Source organism: Metopolophium dirhodum, chromosome 1 (assembly GCF_019925205.1).
Source record: "Metopolophium dirhodum isolate CAU chromosome 1, ASM1992520v1, whole genome shotgun sequence".
NCBI classification, from domain to species: domain Eukaryota; kingdom Metazoa; phylum Arthropoda; class Insecta; order Hemiptera; family Aphididae; genus Metopolophium; species Metopolophium dirhodum.
Window position 1 is genome coordinate 62,333,188 of NC_083560.1, and position 13,642 is coordinate 62,346,829.

Sequence of the window (13,642 nt, forward strand, 5' to 3'; positions counted from 1 at the left end):
ATCTAATTCATATTTTATCTATTGTAATTGTATAATATTATTAAATATTTATATATATTATACATTATATACTTGTAACCATTTATAAGTATAGTAAGGTACTGCTGAAATGGTCAGGACATTAATGATTTTGTCAAAATAAACAATATTAAAGAATATATTTGTTTCAAAAATAAAACATAAAATTAAAAAAAAATTGTTTAAAAATACATTTTAAATGCAATATAATTAATGGTTATTATAATATTATACATTAGAGTAAAATAAAAAAATGCCAACGGCACGTAGTGTTCCCAAGCGGTCACCCATCCAAGTACTAACTACGCCCGACGTTGCTTAACTTCAGTGATCGGACGAGAACTGGTGTATTCAACGTGGTATGGTCGTTGGCGGATGGTAATTAATTTCTTTAAATATATAGGTATACCTAATACGTATGTGGAAACTGATATTCAGGGAAATATATCTATTTTATATTATTATCTTTTAATATGTTTATAATAATATAATATAATATTTCATACTTTATATAATAGTCAATACGCTTGGTGTATCAAATGTTCATTATTTAGAACGGTTAATGCTATTATCTACCTTTGTGTTTTTCCAGTGAAGTCATTTTTGTTGATACAATATACCGTATCGGCCTTCCCTTCCCTAAATAGGTATCGGACAGTAGATTAGTGGACAAATAATATAGTTAAGGTAGAAACTCAAATATAAATTATAATTCTAAAATTTCATGGAATTGCGGTATATTTTAAATATCAGCTACGACACTCTTATTATACAAATTGAAGGGGTCCGTGCAAGAACGAGATAACTCCATTTTTTTCGAAAAATGGGGTTTTGGCTGTTTATTATCAAGAAAAAAATTACGAGTATATCTGTGCAAAAACGAGACAATTCCGATCATTCGTATAGGAGATATAAAGTAAATGGAGTTGTCTGGTTTTTTTTTCCGTTGAAAAACCAGATAACTCCGGAGTGGTACGGAGTGCTACAATTATATTTATATTTTTTTTTTTTTTTATTATATTTTATTTATTATTTTTTATATTTTTTACAAATTTCTAAAACATAGATCGAATAATAATATTTTTTTTTTATTAAAACAAATTATGAATAAATAATAAATACATGGTTCTGGTCAAAAAACAAGATAACTCCAAAAATGTAGGTTAATATTAACTATCATCTCAAAGAAATTAAGAAAATCAAATCAATTACTACGGCATCTTTTTTATCGTGGTCTAATATATCTAAATTAATTTCCAAATTATATTTATCTTTATTTAAATATATTTTTTAAAATAACATTATCGTTTCCTGAAAAATTTTGAAAAATGGAGTTATCTCGTTCTTGCACGGACCCCTTCAATTAATAACTATAATAGTGACTTGACATTTTCACTAAATATCCATATTTGCATTTATATAATATAATTAATAATTATCAAAGTATTTTGGCTATTTTTGTTCTATTTACCTATACAAATATATATCATTTATATCATTTGAAATTCTAAAATAACATTTTCATTTTGAATAAAAAAGCTTGACAGTCCAGTACAAGATTTTTTATTTAAGTTGTGAGTTAGCAATAAAAAGTATTAAAAATACTTATTCACAATATTCAAATTTGTTTAGTAAGTATTTATTGTACAAATATTCTTGAAATTAATCAAAATTACAAAAATGTAATTATCAATTAAAATAGGTAAAAATAATTTTATACCTAGTTGATCATTTATTTTTTTATGAGCTATTAATTTCAAATGTTGACAACATTGAATATTCACAAACAACATAATAACTTCTCAAACGTGTTTTGTTTTTTCATAGTTATTCATAATATAAAAATCGAGTAAACTCGATACATTTCATAACTACTTTAATTATAATTTTCTATACACAATGTAATTTTTAAAATATTTAAACTAATTTTAAGATATTTATAGCTATTTAATACAAGATTCTTCGTAAGTAGTTTTCACTGCAATTTATTAAAAAATATCTCCTTGTCTCCGATCAGAATCGTTTTACGTATGAAATGATTTATCATTGAAATATTGATTTCAAATATAATAAATCCATTACAGTGACAAAGTACAACCGAAACCTACAACTTAAGTATTAAATAGCAGCTGGTTTTTTTTATTTTTTTTGCTTGATGAATTATGAATTTAGTATTATGTATCATGTAGGTTAGGATATATGACATAATATTATGATAATATAATGACCAATGGGGGTATATAGTATATATTAGTATATATTGGCTAACCTATTACATATACATTTAAAAAATAGCTACGAAATCATGAACAAATTATTCATCGCTGGTTGTTTCTTCTATACCATGTTAAATATTGTGAACATCACGTCATAAACTCATAAAGATAACATTAATATAATTTTTAATGGATATATTATTATCATAATTATTATTGAATACCACCTGATCTTCCATACTTTTTACTATATACAGTGGTATCTGAGTACCTCTAATAACCGTAATACCTATTTTTTAAATATTTAATACAAACTCGCGCAAATAGGAACGTCCACCTGATCATCGCTATAGTGTACAATAAATATTTATGATTATGGTAAATCTACCCAACACGACGGTTACTTCCGATGGTATAACAAAATATGTGTCCTATATTTTTAAATCAACAATAATATTGTTTTGTAATACAGTATTGCATTTTTCAACATTGTATTATAATCGTATGATAAAATATGTATTGTCCTTGCGTTATATGCCTTGTACACAAATTATTATAGGTTGTATCAATAAATCGTAATTATTATACACCTATTTATCAAAACTCAGATTGTAATAATTCTATACAAATTATTTGCAATTATTTTGTCGAAGTTGTTATGACAAAGTTTTAGAGGCGGAGACATCATGTATATATTATATAGTTTGCAGGATGTATTCTAAATCATCACATCCCAAACGGTTGATGTCCCTTTCCCAACCTATCTGTCTCGTATGTAACTTTTGTTCATGAAGATAAATTTCTTCTTCTTCGGCATGGCGTAAATTATATATAATAATAATATAATATATAGCCATGCGCTATCACCTTATTATCCTCCTCGCCTGCACCGCACACACTTATACACCCACACCACCATCGCATCTTCACACCAGTGCACATTCACACACTCACTCACTCACACACACACACACACACACACACACACACACACACACACACACACACACGCACACACATTGTATAAATGTATAATGTGTATGTATATACCATGAGTATACCACACCGATTCACCTTTGTTTTGGGTCGGTCGCTGACAGGTCGGGTGAGGGGGTGGCCCTTATCGTCGGCGTCGCGTACCATTAACTACGATAAATTGTTTTACGACGTTTCCGACGCCACTGCCGCCACCACCAACGTGTGAGACTATATAAGATAATGTGATACGCGTCAGCATCATCAACCCCCTTCGAACCCTCTCCTCCGACCTATTATATATAGTCCATACTTATGAGGGGAGTTGTACTGAAATGTGTGTGTGCATGTGTGTGTTATGCTATTATTTATCATTCGTAATTGTTGGTAATAGTAAGTTTGACGTGGTATGGCATATAGGGTGAAAGTCGTGTATGTATTTGTGGATGGGCGGGTGGAGTGTGTGTGTGTGTGTGTGTGTGTGTGTGTGTGTGTGTGTGCGCGCGCACAGATGTGTGGAGGTGCGATATAGAAACGGTTTTTCGCGTCATTCCTTGCCAGCGATATCATTATTGTTATTGTGTACGCATATTCTTATAAGAATAATTATCGCAACACGTGTCTAGAGCACGCTAACCTTATGCAAATGACCGACGTCGGGAAGAATATAGGTAGCGCATATACGAGGGCTAACGAGAAAATTATATTATGTTTTCGACCGTCCCTCGTTGCACCTACATTATTATACTCCACCGCACTTACCTTGCAGACACCATCACACGCCGTAGAGGGTTCTGTGCAGTGTGCACCCGCTGCGGTGTCACGTGCACAAATAATATACGAACATCGACTTTTCGGTGAAATGGGTTCACGATTGTACCAAAATTATCACGAGTTTATTATTTCGTTTACGCAGTAATCATTAGCGCATCTGCCCGTTGTATGATTTTTTTCGCTTTTAAATTATGCCGCCCAGCTGGTTCTGATATTCCATACACAGTAACTTGTTATTGATGAATTTTTTTTTTTGAGACTATCGAAAAAAATTGCCAATGAAAAAATTAATTTTGTTGTACTTATTCCACTCTTTGCTTAACGTTCACTAAAAATGTTTGAATAATGATTTCAGAAAATATAAATTTAATATCATTCAAATTATAAATTATTTAACATAATATTATGTTATGTACAAAAATTAAATTTAATAACTTCAAGCAAATACGACTTACATGAATATTTATTCCAAGGCACGTTGTATACTACGACAATATTCTTGCGCACAGTGTAGTTTTAAAAGTCAATTAAACCTTTGAATTTATCTTATCCTAAAGCTTTAAATATATTTTGTCTCTAAATAACACACCCCTGCCACCACTTTGACCCACTGCCATTAATTCTAATTGTATACTTGTTTCATTTTAAAACAATGTTTCCTTTCTCCTTACGGCATACACCCCCCGAGCACGGTCTTTCTTACTCACATTGTCGCATTTCGATGACACGACATCTATCACGGTTCATAATATACTGCACGTAATACCAGACGCCACATAATAGCCATTTATTTGATGATATCAGCGGGGAAGACATATAAAATAAAACGAGCTTAAAATGTGTAAGTCAATTAAACTTGCCAATGGAAAAAAATAAAATAAACAAACAAGTCCTGAAGGACTAGGAATTTTTTTTAAAAAAATTAGGTTTTAGTACTGGCTGCATAATTTTGTATGAAAGAGTATAATCTAGTGGAATACAGACCGCAAGCTCAAATACTATAAATACGGTATTTTAGCTCCGTCTCGCTGCATTGTACTATTGCATTTCATTATGCCACTACAAAATATACCGTTGTAAATTATTTGCAGTCTACATTTTAATGTATAGACATAAAAACACATTAGTAGACAATATATTATAATACTAACAAATAACACGTAATTTCCATGTATAACTATAGTGTATACGATGAATAATAATATTATGTTATTATTTTTGCAGGGAACGTGAGACGTTTAATATTTATTAGTACTAATTTTTTTTCTTCTGTAATCTGATTTTTCTAATTGTATATTCAGATTGGTAATATTTTTATTTTTTATTTTGAGTGTCTCAAATTGGTGATATTATTAAATTCCATTTGCCAGTTATATTTAGAAAGATAAAATAAGGATTTTACCATCGCATACCATAGGTACTATTACACACAATATAATGTGTTAATAATATTATGTAACAGATATTTTTGGTACTTCAAAATATTTATTTGTGTTTTAAATCGTGTCCGTAGGTATTTAGATATAAGATATGTTGTAAAACCAATAAAATATAATTCATAGACCATATTTGATGTTTTAATTTATTAAGAAAATGATAAGTCATTTTTTCCTCTCTAAAATAGGTGTCAATTCTTATACTGACACCTACGCTATGCGCACTGACGTCTGACCAAAACAGTTAATATGCAGATTTCCTGATTAATACTATAACAATCAATTATTATTTTATTCCAAATTCTAAGTTTAATACTCTAATGTGCTTGTTATCTGGTGTAATCAAGTTATGCAGATATTATTACAGTTAGACGATAATGACACAACATTTGTGAATAATATCATGTTATAGACTAAAATATATTAACTGAGTTATTCGGTCATCACTCTGATCGGCCACTATAAATAATAATATAATATTAATTATAATTTTATTCTTGACCTAGCACATACACGATGAGTATGTATAATACGTATTATATCTATTATATCTATGGTGAATTACAGCAACAATAATATTATGAAATTGTAATGACTTATAAATTATGTACAAAAAAAAACCATACAAATAATACTCATTGTTATCTCGACAAATAATAATAATGGTAATTATTACCATGAAATTATAATAAATCAGTTTTCATCAGCAAGTATATTAGGTACTTTAAAACTTTAATAATGACTTAAAACTTTTAAATTGCATTTGCAGCTCTACGCATGGATAATCTCATATATCATTCGAACATGTCATCTTCTAAGTTTTTGTATACTACTTTCCTCTTGGTTGTATTATTATTATTTGACTTTTTGAACTTAAGTTGTATTTCAATTACAAACATACCCATTATTGTTTATCCGCTTATATTTTTATAGTAATATTTGTAGTACAATAAAAAGCTATTTATGCATATCATATTATATAATAACTATCCGAAGTGCTGTCACTGGATGGTTAAGTACTTCAATGAAATGAACATGTAATTGTATTATTATTTTAACACTCATGATTATTGTACCATAAATGTATGGATTGTAGGATTAAAATATAAAATCTCAAATCACAGTTCTGAATAAAAAAAAAAAAAATATAAAAATGGCATTGTATAATAATATACATGTGTCATCCGAGTAATAGATGCGTATATAAGTTTTAGGGGTTTAACGTTGCATATAATAATTATTATTATTATTATTATTATGTTATTTAATATAATATTATGTACCTACCTATAATACTTTTGCGGCGTCCTTGATGAAATTCCCGGCACACTGCGGCAGTTTGCGCATACAACATAAATAATTTGCGCGATATCGTTTGCAGTTTATAGTTTTCCCTTGTTTTACTAGCTGGTGTACTACTGGTACACGTGTCAGTTAAGTTTTCTGCAAGTTTTTCTCGACAATTGTTGCCAACACGCCGCCCGCTAAGGGATGTATCGATATCGCAACTGCACGCGTATATATAGTAATACGTCATTCGTGTTGCTGCTCGGTGTAATTTATTATTTTACAAACTCGCACAATTGCAACGAATATAACTGTGACACTTACCAGTTTGGACAGAATTTCATGTCCTCTTCGAATTATTATATTGACACGGCTGCTTATGATGTATCTGTCATAGGTACTCGTATTTTACGTGCTGGCACTGTGTTTTGGACCGCCACGTCGGTAGGTATACATTTATGAAGTGAACCCGGTGACGTGTATTTAATGGGTTCTCGAATTGAAATGTCACATTTTGATGAATGTCACTAATCGCTATTGTTTTGTTATCACAAAATACTTAAGTCAATGTACATAAATAATCGTTAATCAGGTCATGAGAGTTCAGATGTCTTGGATCGCTGCGAGTACGATAACTGCACCTCAGCGATCTGTACATTTGTGAACACGTTTCTAATTCATTTAAATGTATTGTAGATACGTACTTTGTTTTGTGTTTTCTTATATTTTTACATCTAATGATAATAATTTTCCTATTTACCTACTTACCTGCAATTTTACAATATAGGTAATAGGTATTCTCATAAAGATATAATAATGTACGGAATAAGTTGCCTACATTATTATTAATTACTATCAATACAACCAATGTATTAAATAAGTTCACGTGATATAAATATAATATAGTAATATATTAATACGAGTTCTAGTAATTTTGTTAGTATAGTATGTTCATTAAAATACTAAAATATATACTATTCATATATTATCATTTCATAAGCTTGGATCACATGGACGAACTCTTATTTAGTGTCATATAATGGGAGACAGACAAAAGGCCGAATCCAATTAGCTGACAGCCAAATCCATATTACAATATAATGTTCGTACTCCTGTTAACACAAATTCTATCATCAATAAATAATTTATTAGTAATTATGACGTTGTTTATACAACTTTCCATGGAAATGGTGCTAAATGCTAAGTAAATACATATTATAGTAGGGTTATTGTATCGGATATACAGAAATAATATATTATTTAACGAAGTGAAACAATGTTGTACTAATTGATACTTGATTTGTGAAGACTTAATTTTAATTTATAAAAAAAATAAAAATATGTAGATTTTAAATGAATAATTATAAAATAATTGCACAAATAAACCGAAATTGCTAAATTGTATATTATAATAATACTGACATAATATGAATGGCCATAGCCATACAATATTGATAAATAAATCAAATAATTACGAATATAATATACGAGGATCATTTAAACGAGTATTATATTTTAAAGAATGTCAAAATATGTATCTACTTATATGACTGAGAAATCTCTTTTAACTTCCCAATTCATTATATAAAGCAGTTTGCAACCACTCATTTATCATACACATTAATTATAGCTACAATCAAATGCAACATGTTGCCGTCCTGCATTCCTGCACAACAAAATATAAACATCCCGAATCTTAGTTTCGTAATAATAATATAACCTCAAATTAATAATTCATTTAATACTTTATATATATTTAATTTAAAATTCAAGGGCTGGAACCAAACCTAAAAGAACTGGTTCTGGAACCGGAACCTTTAAAATATTAAGAACCGGAACCTACTTTATTTTAACAAATAAAGTACCGGAACCGAACCGGAATTCTTAAATTCAATAGGTTCTTTTACAGTGCAACACGATTGCGCACTTTTTACCTTTTTATATTTGAGAAAACATATCACGATTGTGCACTTTTTACATTTTTAAATTTAAGAATACATAACAAGATTGCGCACATTGTACTTTATTTTATATTGCTGGCTTAATTATTATAGCTTAAGATTTAAGAAACACACTACCCGCCTATAATACATTATACCTATATACAATTATTAACTATATTATGGCGGCTACGGATCTGTAAATAATATTTTATTACCAATAACTGATAAGTGTTAGTGGCTGTGTTTTCAAACATATTGCTTTTCCAACGTACTCACATCCGATAATATCCGATAATCAGTGTTCGGACTTATCTAGATAATTATTTGTTCATCTTTTATCTTATCTAGATAAATAGTTACAAGGTCTATACGTTCATCTTAGATAATTTTTTTACTCATCTAAATGAATTCATCTAGATACATTTTTATTGATAAAAATCGCGAAATTGTACAAACGATTTTAAATATTTATACAGATTCTCAAACCAAGTTTATGGTTTATAAATAAAGTAATTATTTTTATTTATATCATCATTATTATTATTATGTTCCTAGTGCCCAACTAAAATATACTTAAATTTAAAACCCATTTAAAAAAATCTTTTTTTTATTTAGATATAAAAGTATTTATCTTTATCTTTATCTAGATAAATTTGAGTTAAGTTATCTTTTATCTCTATCTAGATACATTAGAGTTGAATTATCTTTATCTTTATCTAGATAAAAAAACTACTTATCTAATCCGAACACTGCCGATAATAAAGTTAGATAATATTTATTTTACAGTCGCCAGTCACATACTAACATATCGAAACGTATTATTTTGTGGCAGTCTCTTACCACGCAACGTGTATATTTCCGTTTTTTTGTTGTGCAATTTTTTTGGGGAGGAAAATGGAGATACAAATACAAAAAAAATTTGAAACCAAAAAAGGTAAGCCATGCATTTTAGTTGATGGGTATACATTTAGTGAATTTAAAGTTCAGAAAATGTGTGGAAATATTCGGTATTGCTGTACAAATAAAAATTGTTCTACCAGTGTATTAGTTGACAAGGATGTAACCAAAGTGTTGAGTATGTTAAATGAGCATAAACATGACAAGATTCCAGAAAATATTGTTGGTAGGCAAATTGTGAGATCTAGTTGAAAAAGAAAATGTGAAAATGATTTTCTCTCAAGGCCAAATCAAATTATTAGGCAAGAACTTAGAAATACTGAAAAAGATATCCAGCCTGTTTATTCTGATATAAAGTTGTGGAGAAATGTATGATAAACGTAGAAAAAATATTCGAAAACTTCCAAAATCTTTCGAGGAGTCGATAACTCAGTTAATTGATAGTCGTGAAAATATTAGAACTAATACGTCTGATGAACTATTTTGTCATATGGAAGAAACTTCAAGCCCATAATATTTACTAATCTTGAACTATTAAGTCAATCATCCCATATTTTTGCAGACGGAACATTGTCATAGCACACAAGTATTTTGAGCAATTGTATACAATACATATATTAAAAAATGGTTGTTATGATGTTCCTATAGTTTACTGTTTTTTAACTTCAAAATCAACTGAAACTTATGTGCAAATGTGGCACACAATTATTAATTTATGTTTAAAACTGGTCGACATAGATTTGAAAAGTTCATTAAAGCATTCGAATTTTCATTTCGATTTTGAAAAAAGTGCTCACAATGCTATTAGATATTTTTTCCCAAACTGCAAAGTTATGACCTGCAGATTTCATTTGGCCAATCTTGGTTCAGGAAAATTCAAAGTGACAATAATTTATTAAAAAACTATAATTCAAAATCTGAACCAGGTATTTGGTTGAAACATATTTTCGAAATGGCATTTTTACCCTCAGAAGATGTAGAAGATGGGTTTGCTTATTTAATTGAAAATAACCCACCTAATTTTGAATTTGCCGATTATATACTGAACAATTACATATCATCTGATTCCGCTTTTCCACCGATTTTATGGGCAACTGAACCTTCAACAGAGGCAAGAACGACCAACGGGCCAGAATCTTTCCATAGCCACTATAATGCTCAGTTGTATATTATACCTCATTCATCTATTTACCAAGTTATACATATTTAATTAAATATTCAAAGTGAATCTTATTTAAAAATATATTGTATAAAACAATAAAATATTAATGAGCCTCGTAAAGAACAAGAAGAAAATATTATAGTTCTAATTAATACGTGGAAAAAATATAAAAATAATGAGATATCATTAAATGATTATTTACTGACATAAAGACCACGTTTTTGTGCTAAAAAGTTATAACAACTTGATTATTGTTATTTTTTTTTTTTATGCGCTTATCCGGAGGTAATTGTGATGTATTATATTAAAATTATTTATTTTTGACTTAATGTATTACGTTATTACTTATTATCAATATTGGGAACTTTGTATGATATTTTTTATTTAATTTATGAACTTATAATTTTTTTTTTTGTTTGACGTGCAATCAATATTTCCTACTAGGTATACGTATTACGTTATTATTAATGTTGGTAAATGTTTTGAATTTGTATTGCGTATTTTTTGTATGTGTTTCATGTATATATTATAATATACTAAGTTTTGGCATTGTAAGTAAATCATTAAAGATATTATAGGACAATTATTGTTAATTTCTCTAATTTATTCCAATAACACAAAATATTTGTTTTGCACAATCTTGGTTGCGTTTCCTCAAATATTAAAGCTAAAAGGTGCGCAATAGTATTGGGTTTTCTCAAAAATAAAAAGGTAATAAGTGCGCAATCGTGTTATGTTTTTTACAGGTAAAAAGGTAAAAAGTGCACAATCTTGTTGTGTTTTTTACAGGTAAAAAGGTAAAAAGCGCGCAATCGTGTTACGCCCCTATTAATTAAACCCACATTCCGGATAGCAATTTAAAATTGTTATACTTTTCGGTACCTAAATTATCTGGAACCGGTACTGAAATTATTTGGAACCGATACCTTTATTTTTTTCAGAATCGAACCGTAACAGTTATTTTATTTTTGGAGAACCAGTACCGGAACCGATATCGATAAATTCAAAAGGTTCCAGTCCATTTTAAATGTAATCATTAATTAACACACCTATAACCTACCTATATATTTATTCTTTCCATAAAACTATATTTCGTTTAACTAAAAAATAACAAGGTCAGAAAAATGTCCGCCATCATCGATAAACGGCTGGTCAAAATATAATCAAAGCCGTAAATCTAAGGAAATATTGATAATTTTTAAACGGCCAAATGTATAGAAATAACGATGAATGACTATTTATTTGTCATTATCACAATATTAAGCGATAGCAGATACCATTATGAATAAGAATTTTGAATGATTTGTTTGTTTTGCTTATAGTATATTTTTGAACTGTTCAATTGGAAATTAAATACTTATAGATTATTGATTAAAACGTGTTCCAAATACAAATATCATGGTCGTGGTTTTGCGTTTGGTTTTGGGAGCCACGCCAAATCCGTGTATTGATTTTCATCGAAAAGTACCCGTCATAGGATATTATATACTTAATACTTATATTTTATCGGTTGTTGTGTATTGTGTTTAAGCCTATCATATTAACGTTGATATCGTTCCATAGGGTTTTCTCTAATGTATATCGCAACTGTTTTTCATCAAAATTAGTATTAGTATTATTATTATTGAATTTAAATACAAAACGTAACATATTGTTACCTATTCTATATGAATTAATAACTATTATATACATAATTGATAGGTCGTTATTTTAACGCGACCGATTTATTTAACATTCATATATGCATATACTTTTGTGTTAGTTGTAATGTGACCATTACCTCTTGAAAATCTTGAAAATTCTATCAATACAAAAATTGATTTTGAAAATAATAGCCAATAGGTACATCGGGAAAATATGTGATGTTAATATTTAATACTTCGTTATGATTAAATGTATAAACATTAAACATTAACAACTGAATTTTTGTGAGTTAAAAAAAAAATAGTAACATAAAATATGACAAAATAATAGTATAATAATAAAGCCATTATAGGTACTTGCCAACTGTGTAATTATTTATGCAACTTGTCTTGAATCATAGACACAGTTTATGACGATGTGTCTCCAATTTCCCAACACAATACCTAAGATCTTCGTATTATAATCCACGCTATGTTATATTTACGTTTAACTACAAATTGTAATTCATATATTTAGCTCTGCCTCTGTCCCCTCTTAATTAACACACCCAGAATTATATGGATATGCAGTGAGATGGTTCTTTACACCACATTTGTTTGTGTAAGAGAATGAAGAGACTTTGCAAAAGTGCATAGAGGTGACTTGGACCAACATGAAACTTGCGAACGATTCACTGAGTGTAATAATTTTTCTACATCAATAATTTGCTTAATATGTAAGGTGGTGGTTATTTGTAGTGCAAGCACTACCGCACTCATGTGATCGATATTCTTTATCGGGTTATACTGCAGTATCCACTCCAAAGATCGTGTTTTGTTTGTAAAATATTCAAAAAATTAATTAAATAAAAAAATACCTATCTATATATTGGTATAATATATAAAAAATGTATTTTTATTTTTAGTTCTCCAAGATAATAGGTTTCGGTCCCACCACCTCTCCACCAATACTGTTGTAAAATTCTAAATCTTATTATAACAGCATCTAGTATTCTAGTATGACCTATTATTATAGTCAACTGATAACTGATAACATTATTCCTGGCTACCATAATAAGTAGTAACAAGTATGGCAAGATGCAAAAATGTTATATAATTCGTAAATATAATAATATGAACATTTCATATTAACGATGCTAACAAAAAAAAATTAAATTAAAACAGAACAATATTATGAATTAAACATCATAAGTAAATAAAAATATAATTGTACATGAATTAAGTATATATTCAGATGTTGTTTGAATTAATTAGGAATGAATTAAATCATACGCTCTAGGTTTGTAATCGA

At 28.7% G+C, this 13,642-nt stretch overlaps 1 non-coding gene across 1 annotated transcript; it reads right to left on the reverse strand.

The window, feature by feature from the left end:
- Positions 1–272: 272 nt before the first annotated feature.
- LOC132937713 (5S ribosomal RNA) lies at positions 273–391 on the reverse strand. The gene has a single exon (XR_009663807.1). It is a non-coding gene; the product is annotated as a 5S ribosomal RNA (ribosomal RNA).
- Between the last annotated feature and the right edge of the window lie 13,251 nt (positions 392–13,642).